The following is a 19066-nucleotide window of genomic DNA, read 5'->3' as shown; positions in this document are numbered from 1 at the left end:
GTATAGCACATGTGCGAGTCAACTTAGTCTTTTATATAGAGAGAATAAAGTTGCTTAATTAGACCTACTTTCTGATTTAGCTAAACTTTTTTCCAGCCCAGTGAAGCACGCCAACTTCTCTTTCAAGTAATTGTCAGCAACACAACAGTAAATAGCAAGATGGAGCAGTTTATTATTTTAGATCACTCAGGGAGAAAAAAGGGTAAAATATTTTAACTGAAGCAGTGTTTGACTATATTCTGCACAGTGAGAAAACATGAAATCATCTTCAAGGTCCAGCATTTCTTACTTCTTTTCAATCAGGTCAAGTTTTTAAGCTTTCTAAATCTTCGTTTTTCCGGCTAATGAAAAGAAAATAGGATTCCACTGAGTCTCCTATCTACCTACTCCAGGACTTCTGTGAGGATCAAATCAGATGAGGCACAGGAAAACTCTTCAAAGACATTTGGTTACTGTGTAAAGTGTTTCCACCTGGCTATAAAGCCAGTTGTCATAGCAACCAGTTGGAAGGTGGGAAAGACACTTAGCATATTAGCCATATACAGTATATATAATGGGGGCCCGGTGCATGAAATTAGTCCACAAGGGGGGCGGGATCCCCTCAGCCAAGCTTGCACCCTCTCTAATCAGGGACCTAAACCAGTAGTTGGACATCCCTCTTACAATCTGGGATTGCTGGCTTCTAACTGCTCACCTGCCTGGCTGCCTGATCGCTTTCAACTGCCTCTGCCTGCCTAATCACCCCTAACTGCCCTCCTCTGCTGGCCTGATCACTCCTAACTGCCTCTGCCTGCCTTATAGCCCCTAACTGCCCTTCCCTGCCAGCCTGATCTCGCCCCCAACTCCCCTCTCCTGCTGGCCTAATTGCCCATAATTGCCTCTGCCTTGGCCTCCACCACCATGGCTTTGTCTGGGAAGAAGTTGGATATCTGAAAGATGGCTGGCTGGCCCAGTCTAAGTAGCATATTGCCCTTATAGTAGTATAGATAGATTATATGGAATAGGATTTTTTTTTTTAATTTTTAAAAATTATATTTTATTGATTTTTTACAGAGAGGAAGGGAGAGATAGAGAGCCAGAAACGTCGATGAGAGAGAAACATCGACCAGCCGCGTCCTGCAACACCCCTCACTGGGGATGTGCCCGCAACCAAGGTACATGCCCTTGACTGGAATCAAACCCGGGACCTTTCAGTCCGCAGACCAAAGCTCTACCACTGAACCAAACCGGCTTCGGCTGGAATAGGATTTCTTAAATGGGGGAGGAGATTGCTTTTTTAGCAGGAGGAGATGCTCTTGGCAGACAAAAACACATAATCCCTATATCTGGACTGATAGCTAGCCATATGCACTATACTACCAAACTGGTCATGAAAAAATTGTCTAGTAACAAATAGGGTAAAAAGCAAATAGAGTCTCTCCACTTGGACATTAGGTGTATAGCTTCTACAGGGAAGGAATTAAGTTCAGTATTCATAGGGTATAGTGAGAGTTCATTCTTCACCAAGGATATAGGAAGTAATCAATCAAATAGTTGGGAAAAGTAGACACTAAAAGACTAATAGAACTCAGATTCTTATGAAACAAGAAGTACAGCCCTTTGCTTAGTATTAGTAAAGGAGGCAATTGAGATCAAGAGGCAGGGGCTGGGTGGAGATAGGCAAATGGAGGAAATGGAGACGTCTGTAATAGTGTCAAAAATAAAAAATAAAGTAAAAAAAAAACACACAAAAAAACACCTTGTCCAAGGTCACAAGAATCAATTGAGGTGCTGGGAAAAAGATTCAATCCAGGATTCTTTCAAACATACACAAATTCAAAATCCCATTTATTAGAAGTTCACACACCATATTTTTTTCAAGTTATTCAAAGGAGATAAATTGGAGGAGATTGTTCGTTTTGAAATAAAAAGACTTTGCATTTAAAAAAAAAAAAACTTGCAGCAGGGTTCCTTTAAATAGCAGCTCTCTTCCTGCATTTTAAATTAGACCTTACTCTTCCTAAAAATGAGAGGCCTCTGTAGTAGCACACAGTCCTAGTTCCCCAATCACTAAATAAAGACTATGATGAAGTTTGAAATTAATTTCATTTGCATAAATAATCATAGTCATGACTCACAAGCATATAAATCAGAGACGTTCTGGAGATGAGCATATGTTATTTTTATGGATACAGAAAAATTGCAGTTAGAGGAGCCTTGGGGAAGGACACATTTGGGTTTGACTTGGTGAGTGAATCTTTTCATAGTTTGTTATGAACAGCCCTTTCTTGTTTGTCACTCACACAGCCATGTGTCACTCCCTCTGGGAAAAATGAAACTAGTATCTTTCTCCATGATTAGACTGATTTCCTCAAGGGCATGGACAAAGTTCTTCATGTTCTCATCTTTATATCCCTACTGTTAAGCATGTCACACAGAAAATAAGGTATTCAATGACAGTTGGTTGAAAAAAAAAATTGAGGTAATCAAATAATATTTCTTCAAATCAAGAATTTTATATATATAAAACTCTACACAAGTTTTTGTGGTAGAAACTATGTAAAAATAAATTATATAGTTAATAAGATAATGAAAAAATCTGTGGGGAAAAAAGCAGGGCAGGGTTATAGAGAGTGCTAGGGAGGTAGAAGGGAGTTTGAATATTTAAACTGGGAGATCAGGAAAGCCCTAACTGTGAAAGTGGTACGTGGACAACAATTTGAAGAAAATAGACTAAACTATGATGTTGAATGGGAGAAAAGCACCGAAATAGAGGCAAGGATCAGTGCAAAGATCTCATTATGAGAGTCTTCCTGTTTGAGGAACAGCAAGAAGACTGTATAGCTGAGGGAGAGTGAGTAGAATGAAATTTGGTATGACTTAAAGTCAGAATAGTAACTGTGGTACAATATCCTGAAGGATCTGGTAGGCCATTGTGAGAAAAGCCAGTGGAAGGTTCAAAGCAGGAAACTGACAGGATCTGACTTATTTACCCTTTATTACCCTTTATTTAAAATAAGAACATAGTCTTATTAGACTAGAGCTACCTTAATGATGATTATATTTTAACTTGATTCCATCTGTAAAGACTATATAAATATTTATGCCTAAGCGACCAGCTGACCGTTCAAAAGAGACAGATTATTCTCACTGGGAACAGAAGACACTCAACACAGGAACTGCAGAGCTGTAGTGACTTGGCAGCTGTGGTTCTCATGTGATGTACCCAGAGGAGGGAGCCCAATTCTGGAGTGTGTCACCTGAGAACCACCCTCTCGCAATCCAAGACCCCTTGAGGGATGTGGGAGGGATGGTTTTGGCCCAATCCCCATAGGCCAGGACAAGAGACCTCACTGGTGCACAAATCCAAGCACCTGGCCTCTAGTCTTCATATAAGGTCATATTCTGAGGTATCATGGGCTTAGACTTTAATGTAAGAATTTGTGTGTGTGGGGGGAAACTAGTATTGGTTTTATTAAATAATTTTAATTTGCCATTCATATGCCTCTGACCACAATGTGCCAAAGAGAACAAGGGATGATGCAGGGAGACCTATCAAGAGGCTATCTTCAATAATTTAAGTGGAAGTGGATAGTTATTTGGATCAGACAGGTAGCATAGGATATAGTGAGAAGTGGTCAGATTCTGGATGCATTTTGAATATGGAACAGAGAGCATTTGTGAAAATATTATTATTATGCACTTATAGCAGCTCTTATGAGTTAGGTGACTTTAATTAATACATTAAAATCATAATCTAAATATAAAAAATGCATTCTATCTTTCCAACTACAATAAAGTACAATGAACCTAATTGGCTAGAAGGAGGCTTATTATTATCTCTGGCAAGTCCCTTTGCCAAAGTTTCCTCAATTTTAAATTAGAAATTATAGCAGCACTTCCCACATAGGTTTGTTTTGAGGATGAAACCAGATAATGTACATAAGGCACTTCACACAGTGCCTGGCACATAGGAAATGCTCAAAGTAAGCTTTTGTGACCATTATTGTTATCGGTAGCATTATTAACACATTCCCAGTAGGGGGTATGCAGGAGGCAGCTGATTGATGTTTCTCTCTCATTGATGTTTCTAACTCTCTATCCCTCTCCCTTCCTCTCTGTAAAAAATCAATAAAATATCTTTTAAAAAGTTAAATATGGAACTGCTATTTGACTCAGTGTTCCCACTTCTAGAAATATATTCTAAGAAACCTTAAACACCAATCACAATTAATATATGCAGCCCTATGTTCATAGAAGCCCAATTGACAATAACTAAAATCTGAAAACAGCCCAAATGGCCAGCAGTAGATGAGTGGATTAAAAAGCTGTGGTACATCTACACCATGGAATGCTATGCAACTGTAAAAAAAGAAGGATCTCTTTCCCTTTAAGACAGCATGGAAGCACCCGGAGAATAAGCAAAATAAACTGATGAACAAAATAGATCCAGAGACATTGAATAAGCATGCAACAGACTGATGAATTTCAGAAGGGGGTGGGGAGAAAGAGATTAACCAAAGAACTTGTATGCATATATGCATAACCCATAATTGTGTGGTGAAGGCATTGGGAGGGGGCAGGAGAGGGGTAGAGGAGGTCATGGAGGAAAAAGAGTTATATCTATAATATTTTCAACAATAAAGATAATTTTTTTAAAAAGGAACCAATACGTCACTGAAGAGAATATAGAGATAGCAAGTAAGCTCATGAAAAGATGTTTAACATCAGATAAATGCATATTTAAATCACCATGAGATGTCACTAAATAGTTTCAGAATTGTTAAAATAAAATATAGTGACAACACCAAATGCCAGCAAGAATGTAAAGACACCACCAGATTACTCACCCATTGCTGGTGAGAATGTAAAATGCTACAGCCACTAAGAAAAACATTTTAGCAGTCCCTTATAAAACTAATGATATATTTGCCATATGACCCAGCTATTTCAGGCCAGGAAAATTGCCATAGAGAACTGACAACTTAGGCCCACATAAAAATGTATACATAAATATTTTTAACAGCAGAAAAGTGGAATCAAAGCCCAGACGTCCTTCAACAGGTGAATGGTTAAACAAAATATGGTACACTCATACCACTAAAAACCACTGAGCTATAAAATGTAACAGAATACTAATGCACACAAAACTTGGATGTACCTGAAAGATATTCAACCGAATGCAAAAGCCAATCTCAAAGGTCACATACTGTATGATTTCCTTTTACATGGAATTCTCAAAATGACAAAAGAATAGAGATGGAGAAGACATTAGTGCTTGCCAATCAGTGGAGGGATATGGTATAAATATAAAGGGTTAACATAAAGGAAATCTTTGTGAGGATAGAACATTGATATCTTGACTGTCATGGCAGTTGCATGAATCTATACATGTGATAAAATTGCATAAAACTACATACATATATTCAAATGGATGCATGTAAAACTGGTGAAATCTGGATAAGCTTTTTGAATAGATTAATGTCAAGTTTTTGGTTTTGATATTATACTATCATTATACAAGGTATTAACATTGGGAAAAGTTGAGTGAAATATATATTCAATTTACTGAGAATCCATAACTATGTCAAAATTATTTTTTAAGTAAATGAATGGGACCTTTGAATACTTCTGAACAAGATGAATCACTGTGGAAGAAAAAAAACAACAGAATACAACAGTATGGCACAGTGGGAAGAAGAATGGGACCAAGAATGAGAATATTTTGAGTTAATATTTAACCTCTGTGATCTCTATAGTTTTGTCTTCTCTGCAGTTCAGCTTCCAGTTATAGACCTTGCTCCCCTGACCATATATATGCCTAACTAACATAGGCCAGATTAATTGCAATTCTGTATCTACCTGAGTGCAGATTTTGATCCAAGAAATTACATGTAGCCCAAGCCATGTCACCCAGAATCTTTCTGTGGGATTTCCAGAGTTGGTACTAAGCAGGATGTGGATACGGTTTCTCTTCTCCACTGTATTTCAACAAAGCAAAGATATGTCAGTAACCATATCTCTAGTTAATTGAAAGAACCTGAGAGAAAAATGCTAACATGCAGATCAAAGCAGGAACTGAGAAAGGATCAAGAAAGAGACCAAAGATCAAAAGAGTCTAATTGCTACATGAACTCTTGGATCTACTAGATGCTGAGGCCAGGTCTTTGATATTATTTTAGACTTGCATCTGAAAGTATTATGAACAGTGCAATCTTGTATAATCTCAACTTTCACAACTATAAAATGAAAATAAGAATATCTGATGTACTAGCCTCACAATTTTACAGTAATAATAAAAAGAGACACCATACATGAATGTTCTTTATAGCACTATATAAATGTAAGGGACTGATATTTACTATTATAGATGGAAGAAAATCTAAAAAATTCAGCTCTTTCCTGGGGATTTTAAAAAAATATTGTTATTGATTTCAGAGAGGAAGAAAGAGGGGGATATAGTTAGAAACATTAATGTGATGATATAGTATCATTGATTGGATACCTTCTGCACACCCCCTACTGGGGATCCAGCCTGCAACCCAGGCATGTGCCTGACCAGGAATCAAACCATGACCTCCTGGTTCATAGGTCAATGCTCAACCACTGAGCAACATGGGTCAAGCTGGGGATAATTTTATTCCAGCAATTTCCAAAGCAACATTGAAAGTAAGAAAAAACAAAAAAACACAAAATGTCGCCATAAAAAAGAAACATATTATGATTCATGTTCAATGTTTCATTTATGACTCAGAAGAAACAACCAAAAATCAGCATTTAAATATGGTATATATTTTTAAAATATTCTCTAAAATATAAAAATCTAAGAAAAGTTTAGATAAGTTTGTGAAAAGAAGTTCCTGTGTCAATTTTTTTAATTGAGCTACACTTCCATTTTGAAACATCCTGTTTTTATTACTATATGAAGCCAAGTTTATACATTACACTTTATGGCCAGATTGATTCTCTAATTCATAAGTGGAGTAAAATCTCAAGTTGCTTATTTATTTCTTTTCACCTTAAAGGTGTCAAATTTCAATTGCGTTTAAGATGGCTCAATTTTCCTAAATTTTAAAAGCCCAATCAGAGTCCTATATTTATATCAATTAAATTTGATTTAAAGCTAGACATTTATTTTAAGTTGGTAAGACCATGAGTCACCATGTGGGTAAATATACGCTCAGCCCTATATCTGCCTGGATTGCAGGAGTTATATGTAGTACAGACAAGAAGAATATTACTCCTAAAAGCTACATTTAGCTTGTACAAGAAGGATATGTGTACTGAGTAAATGTGGGGAATCAAGAGCACCGAAGCCAGGAGAGAAAGTGAGAAATGGGTATTAGCTACCCTTCTAGCCTCTGAAATGTCTGGAAACATAAAATTCTTAGCACCCACCATGATGCTACATAATACTTCAAAGTGTGAGGGGGAAAGGAACCAATGGAAAGGGTGGGTTTTTGTTTTTTGTTTTTAGAATGAGAGCTCTTGTTAGATTTACTCTTAGCAAGTGGATTATTTCCCTTCTAGCAACTGCCACTGTGCAACAAGTAAAGTCCTATTTACCAAGCTACACTTCTGATATTTCCTGAAATGGAAAGGAATGGGCAAACTTTTACTCTACCACCAAACATTCACTCTGAACCAAGCCAATTCCCCTTTGCACACTGCAGAGCCAAAGCAATGATCCTAATGTTAACTACCATTTAGCATTTTCATTCTCTTACAGTAAAGAATGGTGGTTGAAGGACACAGAATTACAGTGAAGTGTAAACTACCTTGTTTCTAACCCCAAATCTGATCTACTAGATAAGTAAATATTAACATGTAACTTCCGTAACTACTTCCTTGCTTCAGGGTGCCAGATATTCCAATTGATCTCCCTTCCACTTCAGAGTTGTCATTTGCCTACTTGATTCTGTGGGTTTCTGGTCTCTAAGACAACCTAAAGAGAAGATAGAGTCTTCCATATTACATAGTTCTTTTTATTTTCTTTTGTCTTGAGAGGCCTGCCATTACTCTACTCTCTGGAATAATAAAGAGGGTACCAGTTCACAGGAATCATTGAAAAAAAGGTAGTTACAAATAACACAGTAGAAACATACATCTGGCACCAGACATTTGAGGGCATTTTGATTTCAGAGCAGAATTAAAATGATTAAAAATATTAAAATATTAAAAATGTTGACAATCCTATCTAATAAAACAGTAATATGCAAATTGACCATCACTCCAACACACAAGTTGGCTGCCCCCATGTGGTTAAAGATAGCCACCCCCATGTGGACACAAGATGGCTGCCACAAGATGGCCCCCAGGGCAGGACAGTAAAGGGGGACCGAGGCCTGCAGGAGAGTGTAGTTAGGGGGACCAGACCTGGAGGTGAGGGCAGTTGGAGGGGACCAGGCCAGCAGTAAGGGCAGTTGCGGGTGACCAGGCTGTTAGAGGAGGGCAGTTGAGGGCAATCAGGCTGTTAGGGGAGGGCAGTTAGGGGCAATCAAGCTAGCAAGGGAGCAGTTAAGCATCAATAAGTCTGAGGGGAGCAGTTATAGGATGATCAGGCTGTTAGTCAGAAGCAGTTAGGGGCAATCAGGCAGGTAGGCAGTCAAGTAGTTGGGAGCCAGTAGACCTGGATTGTGAGAGAAAGAAAAAAAGAAAAAGAAATTAAAGAAAAAAAGTTTAAAATTATTTGAAGTTTCTCAGTGTATAAAGCTTTTTATATCATAAATAATGTCTTTATATCACTATTCCCACATAAAGTATGACTTTATAGATGCGAACATCTTTACTATTAATAATATCACTTTTAGCAAATAAAACAAATTGTCATTTATGTGTTTCCATTTGAGAAAAGATGTAATTTACATTTGAGTCCTAACCACAAACATGAACATGCCTTAACCATACTTCAAATATATCACTAGAGAATAGAACACTGCTGTTCACAAATTTCAAAGTGATCATATTGTGAAAAACAGGACTGACACTTTCACATGAAGTCATAATAAGAAATCAAATGATGCTTTATCTAATTGCTTTTATTTTTCATTCCTCCACTAAATCCTTCCACTGCTCATAAAGTCATTTCCCAAAGAAATTATATTTTTAATTATTTAATTTTCAACTGACTGTATTATCTAAAATGTGATGATATTTTTCATATTTTTCCTCGTGAATTAGGTAATTTTTAAAAATTTTACAAGTAAAGGTGAAAGGCTTATAGGAACTACCCATAGTCTTAGTAAGAATAACATCAAATAATTACTAAAATGTAATAACAAAAGTAGCCTTATCTATACTAATAAAAGGGTAATATACAAATTGATTACAACACCCTCACAGTAATAATGGAACAGAGGGCTGTGTGGGGCAACAAGGCTGGCAGAGGAGTTAGTGAGGGATGACCAAACAACTGACCAACAGGCTTTGTGGGACAACCAGGCTGGCAGAGGGGGGCAGTGAGGGGAAGCTAGGCCAGCAGGGGGCAGTTGGGGGTGACCAGTCTGGTGGGGTGGCAGTTGGGGGCAAGCAGGCTGGCAGGGGGTCAGTTAGGGGCTATCAGTCTGGCAGCATGGCATTGAGGGGCTACCAGGCCAGCAGGGGGGCAGTGAGGGGTGATCAGATAAGCGGGGGGCAATTGGAGGTGGTCATAATAATCTAGCCACTCAGTGTATAACCAATCTGTTTTTTAAAACATAACTATAATGTTTAAAAATAAAAAAGATATTACATAATATAATTTAACTAGAGGCTTGATGCATGAAAATCCTTGCACTAGAGGGGGTCCTTCAGCTCAGCATGCCCTCTGTCACAGTTCAGGAGCCCTCAAATGTGGGAGGCAACCAGCCAATCAGGGGAAGGCGACAACCCCATCATATCTCTCCTGCTGCCACTGCCGGCAGCCCAAGCCTTGTCTTGCCCTGGTTACCTGAGCCTCAGGTAACCCCGGGCAGCTGGGCAGCCACCATATGAGGCTTGCCTGCACCTCAAGTTCACCCTGGACAGCTGGGCAGCCAAAATTCAAGGCTTGCCTGTGCCTAGGGCTGGCCCTAGGAGGCTGGGAAGCCGCCATCTGAGACTTGCCTGTACCTTGGGCCAGCCCTGGGTGGCTGAGGGTCTGAAGGGATTAGGGGACTCCGGAGGAAGGCACATGGAGTGGCTGGACCCACCTTGGGGCAGACTCGGTAGTGCAGTGCGCCTGCTGCACTGGTGGGGCTGAGCGGACTGGGTGTCACCATCTGTGGCTAAGGGAGCTGCCATCTTTGAGGGTGTGGCAGTCAATTAGCATATTCCCTCTTTATCAGATAGGATAGCACCTTGGTTAAAAAAAAAAAGCTGAAAATCCAAAATGGTCTTCATCAACAGCATACTATGTATAATGATGCATTCTGACACTAGATGAGTTCACAGCCATTTTAAATTAAAATGTAAAGGGGCCCTTGGTAGCCATCTGGTCCCACATCCCATATGATATTCTCAACAATCTTCTGAAAAGCCACACAGACTTAATTTGCTTGCTCCTAAAGACATAAAATTAATTACTACCAAAGGTAGGACATTTTACTTTTAGACATTTTTAGATGTATTAAAATATAAAGTCTCATTTTGAACCAAATTTGTCATTCATTTAACTTTTACCAATTAATATTGCCAATTGACATAACCGAGTACTTGGTCCTTCTGCATGACCATGCTTCCAGTGTAATCCCCTCTCCCCATCTGTTAGTCACCTCTATTCCAGTTTGCTATTTTATGGTTTCAGCCTTTCCTAGTTGAAAGTTGAAGCTTTCTCATCCATCTTACCCTCCTTTGGAGGCATCCTAATTTGGCACTATTCCCTTTAAATTTGAATACAATATCCCTACATTTTTGAATCAATACAACATTAGTAACCTATTTATTCTGTGATCTGGACATTGTATTGCTGGTATTACAAAAACTGCATCCTTTTTTAAAAGTCACATCAAACTCTTAGCTTATAAAAAGCATACAATTTATTTAACATAAACCATTTATCTTGTGATAGTATTCTTAAAATTAAATTTGAAATTAAATATTTTTAAATTTCTTCTAATTAATTTCAGCCCAGCATTCTCATTTAGGTCATATTACAAGAGTTTGACTCTTTCCCTACTTTTGAACTCATATCTCATGCTAAACCAAACACACAAAAAAACACTGCTTAAATCTGACATTTGCCTTCTCAGAGAGCCTAGGGAGTACTAATTTGATCCTTTTTAAGCAATGAGATAGAGGAAAGGACATAAAGGTTTTTAAGTCAGAAGGTAATGTGATCAGATCAATGTTTTGGAAAGATTCTCTGGTGGTCATGTGAGGAAAGGTAGAGTGTCATGGGAAAAGATTGATGGCATAGAAGGTCAGGGAGGAGACTATAACAATAATGTAAGTTACACATAATAAGGGCTTTAATTAGGGAATGGCAGTGAGAAATAAGAGCGGGAAGCTTTGAATGTTTGGGCCAAGGGAGAGGGCAATAATATTTCAAGTGTGGGTAACTGAGTTGATCTAATAAGAATGGTAGGTTTAGAGAGAAATATAGTGGGAATTATTGATATGGATGCGGATGTGTTGTGGATGTGTTGAATTTGAAACGTCTATGACATACCACGATAGAAATAGCCAGTAGAAAGTGTAAAGTATTGCTCTGGACTTCAAGAAAAGAATCATATTTGAAAATTAAAATAGCTGAAGTCTTTGATGACAGATGCAGAATCCAAAATGAACTTGCTCCCCAGACTGGAGTAATACTTGAGTACTAATGGAGCTCTCTGTGAAGCAGACTCTGAGCTAGAAATTAGCATGCAGGAGGTTTATTAGGGAGGGTTCTTGGAGTCAACACCTGTGAAAAAAGGAAAGACAGCATGGAGAAGCAGAGGGAGAGACTAGTTTATGATGCAATTCCAATGAAGGACCAGCTTTCATTAGGCCGGATATTGCCCTGAAAAATTATACTAAAATGTGGAGGGAGAACCTGAGTTGATCAGTCAGAGATGGAGGCTGCCCCCAAAAGTAACTGCGACCTTAGTGCCAAGGGAGTTTTCTTTAGCTGAGGCAAGGTCCAAAGATTGTTGACAGCTGAGGATTATTGAGAACAGCATTTCCAGAGCAGAAAAAAATAAGTTCTTCATTTCTGAAGAAGGATATGGCAATGTATCATAGTATCCACCATATGCACCAAAATTATCAAGATTTAATATAAAGTTCTGCACTTGATCACACAAATACAACTGCTCCATATTGGAGAGTTGTGGCTTAAACTTGTGAGGGGAAAAACTATGACCCTTTAGCTGACTGTAAAATCCATATGAATATTGGTGTGTCTCTGACTTAAAAAAACAACAGTGAAAGTAATTTTTAATTTCTTCAATAAAGGATCAGTAATTACAACTCAAGGAGTGAGAATCCTGGTAAATTCTGTTACTGATAAAATCAAACCTGAAGTTTCAGTTTCAGCTTTGGGTACCTCAAGTGTATTATTGACAAACTGACATATGTCTAGAGCAAAATAACCAGGAGAGCACACAAAGGAAACTTGAAAATCTGCCATAAAGAAATTAATTGGAAACATTCAAAAAATTCTATGTTAAAAAAAAAGTTTTAGTAAATGGGTATGCAGATGTGGGGGAAAATGGTGGTGGAGTAAGTGGAAGCTACACTGACAAACTCCCAGAACTAAACTGGAATTACAACTAAAATACAGAAAAATCATCGTCAATAATCAACTAAAAAATAACCAAGTACCCAGTTTGCTAATATTTTGTTGAGGATTTTTGTATCTATGATCATCAGGAATATTGGCTTATACTTTTCTTTCTTTGCAGTATCTTTATTTCATTTAGGAATTAGGACAATACTGCCCTCATAAAATGATCTGAGAAGTTTTCCTATTGAATTTTTTTGAATAGTGTGAGAAAGACAGGTTTTAGTTCTTCTCTGAATGTTTGGTAGAATTCACTGGAAAAAGAAAAATAAGAATAAGAAAATTAATAACAGGATAAAAGTTAGTTAAGAGAAAGGGACAAAAAAGAAATAAATGGAAAAAATAATGAAAAATATAAAAATAAAAAGTGGGTATTAGCCTCAGTAGAGTTTAGTGCCTGCTGTGATCTTCGTTTGGATATGTTGTTTGTGAAGTTTGTTGCATCATGCTTCCATGTTTACTGATTCTGGTGTCTTCAGGTGTTGGTTGTAGAACTTTTGGGAGGGATTCTGTTGTAGGCCAATGTCAGATGCTGCTTGAACCTGTCCCTGGGTAACTTTTTTTAATCTACAAGAGAATTTTACACCCTGGCCAATGCTGCTGACCCCTCAGCTGGGCTTAAGATTTGTAGCATTTGGGTGAGAGTAATTCCAGAGGGTAAGGTAATTACTTTCTCCCAGGCTAATGCCACTTGGGGGGGCGGGGGTTGCTCTGCCCAAAAAAGATGGTGACTGTGATATTGAAGGAAGACTCAGTACAGGGATCCTAGTATCTATTACCCAAGCCTTCTTCCCAATGCCTTAAACCACAGACTATCTTGAGGCAACTCTAGTCCACACCACTTTCCCTTCACTCAAGTCCAGGGTGAATGGCTGTGAATGAAATTTTGTATGTAGTCTCTTTAAGAGGATGCTTTTGACTCTATCTCTTCTTGGCGGACAGAAAACCTGGTGCTTTTCACAGCAAGATATTATGTAAGTGCCTTTCTCTGGCTCTTATGCTCAGAGCTTGGGAGCCTGACCTGGGTTTTAGGCCCCATGCTTCCCAGGGGGAACTGTCACAGCCAAGGTATGTATCCCTCTGGAATCTCAACTGCTGACCATGGCAGCAGCACCAGCCCTTTATGTGTTTCCACTCTTCTTCCCAGTGATGATGTGAGTTCTTTTCTAAATACTTGCTTATAAGTCTTCTCTATAGCCAGGCTTTGGTTTGTTCTTCAGGATGATTGTCTTTTAATTTTGTTGTATTTCTAATTTGGTCCTATGAGCAGATGACTGTATGATTCACCTATTCTGCTACCACCTTGAAAGGAGCTATAACCTGGTTTTTGGATTTCCCCTATGCTGCATTAATGAATCAGTATGGTTTGTGGAACTGTGCCCATATATTTACCCACTTACATACCAACCATATATCAATTTCAAGATATAGAACTTTGTAACTTCATTTGATCTTTATAGATCCCTTATGAACTCTTTTTTAATCTACATAAATTATTCTACTGCTTGATTCCCTGTCTGATGTTACCAAGATCCTATATAATAAAAGCCTAGGTGGTGCCATGTGCTCTTGTCATAAGATGGCCACCACAAGATGGCTGGCAGGGGAGGGCAGTTGGGGGTGACTGGGCTGGCAGGGGAGGGCAATTGGGGGCAATTGGGCCAGCAGGGGAGGGGAGTTGATGGCTATATGGCCAACAGGGAAGGCAACCAGGCCAACAGGGGAACAGTTAGGTGTCAATCAGGCTGGCAGCGGAGCAGTTAGGGGCCAATCAGGCTGGCAGGCAGACAAGCAATTAGGAGTCCAGATTGTGAGAGGGCTAGACAGCTGTCAATCCCTGTGGGCCTAAACTGGCAGTCAGACAACCCCCGAGGGGTCCCAGATTGGAGAGGGTGCGGGCCGGGCTGAGGTACACCCACCCCGTAAACAAATTTCATGCACCAGGCCTCTAGTTCTTTTATAATAATGAAAGAAATCAATATACAAAAATTTTCAGTATCAAATCCTCAATTTTCTGTGTTCCTTACATTTTTCTCATACATTTCTGCATAAAGACCCACTTTTTATATAGTGTACTCTCCTCTAAGCCTTTAAATATACTTTATTCCAATGCAGCCGCAAAAAGATGACTGCCAGCTAAATTGTACTTTCCATTTAAAAACATTAAGTAGCTTTTATAAGAGAGGAAGATGACATATTTCAGTCCAGCCAATGGATTTACTGCAGAAATTTTTAAAAAGTCACTGTAGAATTTTAAGACTATATGTATGGCTTGCTCATGGGTTTTAGGGCACACTCTGCAGGCTTCAGCAAGGTGATTCTATAAAAATCTACACTCATTAATGACTCCAAGTTTCATGAAATCGTTAACTGGAGTCAGTGAGAAAATATGTGGTGTTACTTTTTACAATTGTTGGAAATCACAGCAGGGGAAACTCCTGGAGATTGGAAAGGGAAGTATATACAAGATAGCAACAGTCATTCTTTTTTGTTTCACTTCTTGTTAACCTTGAGTACTGCCCCCATAGGACTCTAAGGTAACACCACTTGTGGGAAATTTCACTGGAGTGAATTTGAAGCTGTACAAAAATAATGCAAGCAATTTCTACTTAATTCTGACATACTTCAGACTGCTCCAAAGTTGTGCATACACTTGGATAACTAATTTATACTTATCATTTTAAGAACGAATAAAAGCATATACAGAGGTTAGGAGAATGGTGTTTCAATACTGAAATTTTCATAAACTAGAGAAGGAAAAGTCAGTTTTCCTTTTTCAGGAGAAATTTCCTTCTTTGTAAATGGGACATAGATCCATATTTGGCCTATCTTCTTGTGTTTGTGAGAGTCAAATGAAATAGCATCCTTTTTGGAAAAGGCAGTTCACTACCCATCCTCAGCATCCCAGCATGTCCTTGCTGATTGTGCCAAACTACGGTTTGTCAGTCTCTTGATACTAAGTTGTTTCTGTGGTTAGTAACATAGGCAACAAAGTAGGTCAAGGCAACCACAGCATGACTACTATGTTAATTCTTACTCTCTTGGGAAAAGTTATTGGCTTGGCTTGTTTGCTTCTTGCTATAATGCTTGCTTCTTCCTCAAACGTGTTGCTGAGACCTTGATCCTTGTTTCCTCAGCAATGGTGCAATGCCACCCACCATGTGTTTACCATGGTGATTTTTAACCTTTTTCATCTTATGGCTGAAACTAATTACTAAACTTCTGAGGCAAACAAAACAAAACAAAACAAAACAAAACAAACAAACAAAACTATATCTAGCAAAAAAAATACATATAATTTTGATTCATTCACACTAGATGGTTATTGTTTAGTAGACTGTTGTCATTTTTTAACTTGACAAACTAAGGGGAAATAGGTCAGTGCTCTGGAGTATACAGTCAAATATTGCATGTTTTAAAAATTCTTGTGGGACACAGCTGAAAATCACTGGCCTAGCATCTATCTGGGCTGATCACATTGTCCAATGAGACTTGAAAGCAGGGAAACTGTACAACTATGCTGATGTTTACCTTTGTTGTGCCATGAAAAACAAACTGTTTTGCTTTAATTCATTAAACCCCATTATGTACTTCCAGCACTTCTGCGATTGTAACAGGCTTAGTACTTGCCATCCTCTATGAACTTGGGATTCTAATCTTAAAGTTCTAGACCCACAAGTCTTTTTGCTTCAGTTATCATCTATATGCTAAGGATCAAAAGTTTATGACTTTAAAAATAAAAGCAACATAAAAATATGTCTTCAGCTCTTCTCTCCTATATCTCTAGATCTCCTATCCATCTGTCTATTGAATGGTTACTATGAATGACCCACATGTCTTCAAGTCCACCTATCCACACTTGAGCTCATTATTTCCTTCAAATTCTACTCAGATCTGTTCTCTCCCTTTTGCCTTTTGTGGTTAATGGAACCACTAACTGCCTAATGTTCCCAGTTTGAAAACATGCATCATTTTCAATCACTCCTTTCCTCTTATCAATCCCTGAAATTACACACATTCAATTCATCAACAAATTCCTTCATTTCTATCCACTTTCTATGTGTTCATTATATTCCTTCTTATCCATCCCGATTGTTACTGCTCTAATTTCACAACCTTCTGCATACATACACATTCTTTCTTTTCCCAAAACATAAAAAGTTATTCCTATTTTGGGAATTTATAGTTGATTATCCTTCTATACTTGTTCAAACTATATAACATTATCACCAGCACCATCTACTTATATCACCATATTTTGCCATCAGCCTAATATGAACACATTATACTCCAGAAATTTAAAAAATACTGATTTTTAAAATAGACAAGCTATATTACTCTTCCTTGGCATTTATAATGCACCACACAGATCCCTTTTCAAGGAAAACCTTCTTGCCTCAGCTGCTGGGAATTTGATCAGTGGACATCTCTTAACAGGTAGCTTCAGTTGCAGAGAGCTACCTTGTTTAAGGTCACACCCCTTCCCAGAGGCAACTGAATCTAATGGCCAATGTAGGAGCAGAAAGACATAGACATTTTGACACAAGGAGAGCCAACTCACAACCATGTGAGGCCATCTCACTAAGATTTTTGTGATAACCTCCTAAACCTGTATTACAATTAGACTTCTCCTTCTGATCAGTTTCTTCTCTTCCCTTCCCTAAGTATCAAACCAAAGGGCATTCCTTTATAAATAGTCTGCAAACTAAATTCTAATTCAAAGTTCTCTTCCAAGGAAATAAAAACTATGACACCTATTTCTTCTTTGGGACAGCCTGATCCACTACTTACCCTCATGGTTAATACCCAATAACCCTTTAAAAATCAAAATCAAATCACTTAAGTCCTGTGTGCCTTTCTCCCAGACTAAGCAGTTGCTAACATTTTCTAGGGTTTTTCTCTGTCTAATGGTATAATAAAAATATTTCATGCTATTGTTATCACTGAGAAATATCAAATCAAGCATCACTTCTTAAGTGAAATATTTTTTACTTGTGGGGAAAAGTACAATGACAGAGAACCAAAAAGAAGGCAATAAAAATTTTCCAGAAGTTCCAAATCTTCCTAATGAACAAAATGAATTGATCAACACAATAATACCTGAAGCACAGAGGCATGAAACAGATTGTGGCATACATAGATGGGGGGGGGGGGATGAGAAGAGATAAACCAAAGAGCCCATATACTCATATGCAAAGCCTATGAACACCGGCAATAGGGTAGTGAAGACCTGGGAGTGAGTGGGTAGATGCTGTGACATCTTTCTTGAATTTTCACCTCAACTGCCACTCCACCAATAACGTTCATAATTATATAATCCTGTATTTATGTTACTATTACATTTTGTAGAAAATTCTATCAATGCACGCATCACAGAGTATCATGTTATTCATTGACTTGCTTTTATATCTTCATTAGATCTTGTACCCCTTCATGTGAGGATCTATATCTTGTCTGCCTTTATATCTCCACCACCTAGTACAGCAACTCGCACATGAGTGGGGTATAATAAATACTCATAGGATTGCAATATTTCAGTGAAGGATTGGGAAATAACATTTCAGGTAAATTGGATATGAATTTATATGGATATCATATATAAATTCACAAAGTAGTAAAAGTAAGTCACAAGACCATAGATATGCTAGAGAAAAACATAGGCAGTAAAATTTCAGACATTTCTCATAACAATATTTTTGGAAGTATATATCCTTGGGCAAGGGAAACAAATACAAAATAAACAAATGAGACTGCATCAAACTAAAATGCTTTTGTACAGCAAAAGAAACCATCAACAAAATGAAAAGAAAAACACTGAATGAGAGAACACATTTGCCAATGATACATATGTTAAGGGGTTAATTTCCAAAATATATAAATAACATACAAATCAACAGCAAGAAGACAAATCACCTAATTTAAAAAGGAGCAAAGGATCTGAATAGACACTTCTCAAAGGGGACATAAAAATAACCAATAGAATATGATATAATGATAAAAATCACTAATCATCAGAGCGTTTCAAGTTGAAACCATAATGAGATCTCACCTCATGCCTGTCAGAGTGGCTATCATCAATAAATCAACAAACTAGTGAAGATGTGGGGAATAGGGAACCCTAGTATACTGCTGGTGGGAATGCAGACTGGTGCAGCCACTGTGGAAAACTCTATGGAGTTACCTCAAAATATTAAAAATGGAACTGCCTTTTGACCCAGCAATCTTACTTTGAGAATATATCTGAAGAAACCAGAAACACTAATTTGAAAGAATATATGCACCCCTATATTCATTGTGGCATTATTTATAATAGCCATGATCTGGAAACAGATCAAGTTTCCATCAGTGTATGAATGGATAAAAAAT

The sequence above is a fragment of the Pipistrellus hanaki genome (genome assembly GCF_964339955.1).
Source record: "Pipistrellus hanaki genome assembly, chromosome: X".
Taxonomy (NCBI): Eukaryota; Metazoa; Chordata; class Mammalia; order Chiroptera; family Vespertilionidae; genus Pipistrellus; species Pipistrellus hanaki.
The sequence above is the reverse complement of the archived record's forward strand: the minus strand, read 5'-3'. Positions refer to the sequence as shown.